This window comes from Doryrhamphus excisus, chromosome 9, assembly GCF_030265055.1.
Source record: "Doryrhamphus excisus isolate RoL2022-K1 chromosome 9, RoL_Dexc_1.0, whole genome shotgun sequence".
NCBI classification, from domain to species: domain Eukaryota; kingdom Metazoa; phylum Chordata; class Actinopteri; order Syngnathiformes; family Syngnathidae; genus Doryrhamphus; species Doryrhamphus excisus.
The window spans coordinates 16,029,001-16,035,000 of record NC_080474.1 but is presented as its reverse complement, the minus strand read 5'-3'; positions in this window follow the sequence as shown (position 1 = coordinate 16,035,000).

The window sequence follows — 6,000 nt, the reverse complement described above, 5'->3', positions numbered from 1 at the left end:
GACTTTTACAACAAAGCATCAGAACTTTCCCTGAGATAGGGGCATGTGCTTTATATACAAATAAAAGGTAATAACACAAATGTTTGTCGGCATATAAAATAAAATAAATACAATTACAAAACAACAAAACATGTTTTAAACATAGTTAACCCCTTTTAAACTTTTTTTTTTGTTCTCCTCTTAATGAGCAACAGAAATTGGCAAATGAGTCAGTGACAATATTGGCTATGTGTTAACTTATTTTCAATGCATAGTGGATTTTTACTGCTATACAAGCTGTGAGGTAACTACTCTAAAGTATATTAAAGTATATTGAAGTTTAATTTATATAGTATTGTCCTTTGAGGAGATACAATAAAATTTTTACATCTTGTAGTACATTTCAGTTGAGTAACTTCCCTAGATCAATATTGCCCATTCAAATAAACTGATGGACCAAATGTCAAATAGCAACTGTTTTGATTTGATATGTTCTAGAAGTATGGGGGGGCCCCAAGGGAGGGGGCCATCGAGTCAGGCTGTTTATGAAGTGGGTCAACACACAGAGACTGGCTGGTTGGTGACTCGGAACGTCGCTTTTCTTCATACACAAAAGAAGAGAAGACAAAAAAAAAAGTTCTTGCCCTCAGTTGTGGGATAATTAGAGACTGTTTGCCCTATTTGTCCCCTTAAACAAACAGCTGGCCTTTTAGTTGAGAGTACAAAGCACATAAATGAACCTCTCCAATTGTCATAGATTTCTAGGAATATTTTGCCAAAGTATGAAGGAAAAGGTATATGATTACAGTATGATTACAAAACAGTGAGTTTAGTTGAACGTTATTCTACTTTTTAACAATACACACGTCATATTTTTAATTAATCTTCTCCTACAAATCCATCAAAGTCCTCATCTTCTGTATGGCAATTTCGCCATCAAATGTACCGGGTTCCCTCTCATCATTGTCATAGTCAGTCTTGTCATCAGGTGGCTATTCAGCAATTCGTGAAAGCTCGGACAACAGTTAAAGCAGATACCTTAGCTCAAGACGCCACAATCCATTCACATATGGTGGCTGCCTCCCAGTCTTAGTAAAGGTGTGTCTTCAACTTCATCCATTCAATCTGCCTGAAAGACATAAGATATACTTTCTGAATTAGTTTAAATGGCTTCACTATTTGTTAGACACCTACAGTTTAATTACCGTTAAATGTTTGTTTTAAATAAAGAGTGGTTAACACATTTTTACAAGAACACCAGTCAATAAAGACTTTATAATGAGACAGTTTGACCCTGGAACAGATTCTTTTTCACAGAAGTCCTGTGCAGATCAAATAAGCGATCCATCCATCCATCCATCCATTTTCTATACCGCTTATACTCGTTAGGATCATGGGTGTATGCGGGAGCCTATTCCAGCTGTCTTTAGGCAAGAGGATTGAGAGGACACCGTGGATTGGTTCGCCATCCAATCACAGGGTAAATAAGCCAAACACAAAAAAAGGAAATTAAAGCACATAAATTACATCGTTATATGTCAGGCCATAAAACAATAGAAGGGAAGGAGTCAGCATAAAGATCTCCCATTTGATAAAAGATTTACATTTGCATAGAAACATTTAGTTGCATCATGGCTCAGTATAAAAACAAAATTTCTATTAAGTCTAAGGCTGCAGAAGGTTTACATGAAATGCGGAGGAGGTCGTATTGTGGGAAACTAAATGAATGAGCGGTGCTATCTGGCATCACAGGGTATGGTGACACAAAAAGCACAACCTGATAAGCCGACACAATAATAGTACACTCTCAATACACAATGGTATATGCACAAAAAGCGTCATGGGCTGGTGTCTACATGTGGTCTTTGTGATAACTCCCCTATCCTATACAGTATAGCATCATAGAACATAGTACTCACCAGAATTTTGTCCAGTACTGCACCCTTTTTAGTATAAAAATTACATTTTGGAAATGCTCAGGTTTTCCAAAAAAAAAAACAACGCATTTATTAAAAACAATTTTTTTTTTAAAACTTCGCTTTGGTTCCAATTTTCTACAAGAAAAGCTCTGATAAAACATTCCACTGTTCTCAAATATCTTACTTTTTATTTTTCTACACAAAATAAGATGAAAAATAAATAAACAAATCAAAAATAAAGAAAATCAGTAATAAATAAATAAATATAATAATAATAATAATAATAAAACGGCAAATAATAAAAACTTAAGAAACCACATATAGTTGGTGGGTAGACATATTATTTTTTTTCAGATTAAAATGAACAAAGCATTATTAGAGCCCTGTAGACATGACAAAACACGACTATAGTCACATTTATACTCTTTTTATTTACAACATATTGCGCAACTGCAGGGTCTTGAGACACATGCTAACTAGAGAGCTAGCGACCTAAACGGTAGCCTTCAAGTTATTTCCTTTAGACTTAAATAGCCAAAAACTTACCACTTTCACACGGATAGGGAGGATAATTATTAACAGTTATTTAACCTTTAACATGAACATTAATCAAACGTAATATTTTTTTCTGGGTACATGATACCATACAGCATCCATATCAAACTTGCGTGGGCTGCACTAACATTAAACTTTCATATCAAGGCGGGGGTCTCAAACTAGTGTCCTGCAGGCCACATTTGGCCCACGGGCCGCATGTTTGAGACCCCTGTGCTATATCATAATGTGAAAAATGCTAGTAAATATAGGACTTTTGTATTAATTTCCAATGTAGTTTTCATCAATTCATCTGAAGTATGACACATGGTCAGCATCCAGCACCTTTATCTACCTTTGTATGCGCTTTAACATGTTGCAGTTCAGCTGTATTACACTTGTCGTAGTGTACTTTACAATGAACTCATCAGTGGTATGAATACTGACTCCAACCCAATGTTACAACATTGGTTATGTTGCTTCTGTGCTGTATAATATACTTGTTAATAAACGCCCATAGGGTCAAAACATCTATTATGTCCTTTCCACTTTCTCATGCACTCCAAATCATTATTACAGTAAAAAAAAAATTAATTTAATGTTCACATTTGAGAAATAAAAGTCAGTTTCTAATGAATGTGCGGAGACAAATATTGCAGCATTAACAGTTGATTGGTTATTAAGCTGCCTTATTTGAGTCCTATTTTGTTCTGGCACTTTTAGCATGTGTATGGGAGTCATGATAAAAGCAGGGAAGACACAAAAGTGAGTGAAACATCAACTGCTGCTCGTAAGCGAGGCCTATGACTAACATCGGAAAAAAGAGTAGGAGTGCGCTTGTGCCAATGTTGCCATACCAATACTGCAGCGAGTGAGTGGACAGTGACTGAATCAGGCATGGATACACTGAATAAGACCAGAAATAGCTGTGCTCGTGTGCATGTGTGTGTCTTATGTAAACATTTACATCATGATGAGCACCCCACCCCCACACGCATGCTTGGATTGTATCTAAACATGTTGCATGTGACAGGCCGGCATGCTGATCATATATCACGAACAGCGTGAGAGGAAAAGACTGTTTGCCTGCCTTGTTTCTAAAATGAGAACAATATGAAGATACATGCTTTTCATTGCACAACAGTAATATATAATTATGTAATAATAATGAAAATTACTCCGGTTTCCTCCCACATTCCAAAAACATGCTAAGTTAATTGGTGACTCCAAATTGTCCATAGGTATGAATGTGAGTGTGAATGGTTGTTTGTCTATATGTGCCCTGTGATTGGCTGGCGACCAGTCCAGGGTGTACCCCGCCTCTCGCCCGAAGACAGCTGGGATAGGCTCCAGCACCCCCGTGACCCTCGTGAGGAAAAAGCGGTAGAAAATGAATGAATGTATAATAAAAATTGATATTTGCCTCTCCAACATGTCCAAAAATTGTTACAACCAGTATTATTGTTTAACAATTCCAGGAATCTCTGTGGTTTGCGTTTTTACACAATGCCTCAAAGTTTAGAATAAACAATAATAGCTCAGACTTCATAAGTAAGTAAAATACAATGTGTCAGTGTTCGGCTCAGGCGACAACACAAACTAGAATAGGTTTTTACCATCAGCCTATTGGCTGGTTAACATTCATTAAACTAAACCAATAGCATGATATCCATCCATCCATCCATTTTCTATACCACTTATCTTCACAAGGGTCACGGGGGTGCTGGAGCCTATCCCAGCTGTCTTCGGGCAAGAGGCGGGGTACACCCTGGACTGGTCGCCAGCCAATCACAGGGCACATATAGACAAACAACCATTCACACTCACATTCATACCTATGGACAATTTGGAGTCGGCAATTAACCTAGCATGTTTTTGGAATGTGGGAGGAAACCGGAGTACCCGGAGAAAACCCACGCATGCACGGGGAGAACATGCAAACTCCACACAGAAATGCCAGAGCAGGGAATCGAACCTGTGTCTCCAATAGCATACTATTGTTACAATAAACTAAACACTCAACAAGCTAAATACGCAGTTGATCCATTATGACGGTCCATTTTTCCACATACTTGGTTATCTTAATTGCCGAATACGCTATTTTCCGTGTGTTCTGGTGAAATGAGGCTTGTAAAAACGAATGAACAAGTTTGCAGCCAAATATCGGAATAAAAATGGATAAATGAATGGAAACGCTCCAAACGTATTCCATCAATCAGTGTTCTTCAGCACATAGCCTTCCCCTCAGTAGATCCTGGAAATTGGTAAAGTCGTCCTCCAATACCAGGGGAAAGTTTTTAGCCCGGTAAAATCAAGTGAGATGTCAAGGGATGTGCTGCAATATCGAAAGACAAGGACACACACACACACACACACACAGTCCTCAAAATGACAAATGCTCCCATAATAACAGTGCAAGGTCAAAGGTCGTGCCACACAATGACAGCAAGACAAGCAATAGCACACACCACACAGTTTTATGGTGAAATGATACGAGATTTTTTTTTCTTGAGTGGACCAGCCAAAATGTTCTCTATGATAAATGTCTCCACAACACACAACAATGTCAAGGGTTGTGCTGCACAAAGACGGAATAACAACACACACACACACTGTCAAACCGGGTGAAAGGATCTCATTCATTCATTCATTCATTCATTTTTTACTGCTTTTTCCTCACGAGGGTCGCGGGCATGCTGGAGCCTATCCCAGCTGTCTTCGGGCAAGAGGCGGGGTACACCATGGACTGGTCGCCAGCCAATCACAGGGCACATATAGTCAAACCATTCACGCTCACATTCACACCTATGGACAATTTGGAGTCCTAGCATGTTTTTGGAATGTGGGAGGAAACCGGAGTACCTGGAGAAATGCAAACTCCACACAGAGATGGCCGAGGGTGGAATTGAACCCTGGTCTCCTAGCTGTGAGGTCTGCACGCTAACCACTCGACCGCCGTGCCGCCTGAAAGGATCTCATTCTAGTATTTTTCTTTAATGTGGACCATATAAAATATTGCTGTAAATACAAATATCTCTAGCCAGGTTGTTCTGGTGGGAATCCTGAGTTAAAGACAAGACTTCCTGTTGTGGGAAAAAGGCTTTCTTTGGGTTTGGACATTTGGTTTTTTTTTGTTAAAATGATATTGTTAACACTTTGGTTTTGAGTTGAAAAGGCTCCCGTGCTTTGCGTATTATTTATGGACCGCCATGAGTCACAAACCTAAAACCCCACCTCACACCCTCACATCACCAAGTCCAGCCCTTCTTTCATTCCCTTCCTATCTCTCATCCTGTGTCCCACACTCCATGCCTCACTATTCATACTGAGTCACTTTGACACAGACGATAAGAAACACTGAATCAACTGCAAGATGTCGAAAAAGTCTCAAATGTGAGGTTAAGAAATGTCCACGCATCTTCCCATCTGAGGTGGATGCTGGCTGTGAGTGTCTGCTTTCAGATGGCAGGCATGGCGGGAGCACAGTGTGGAGCACAGCACAGCCAAGTGGACGACAATGGAAGCATGCAGAGACACAGGTGGCCCTCCTTTGACAACCTATGACACA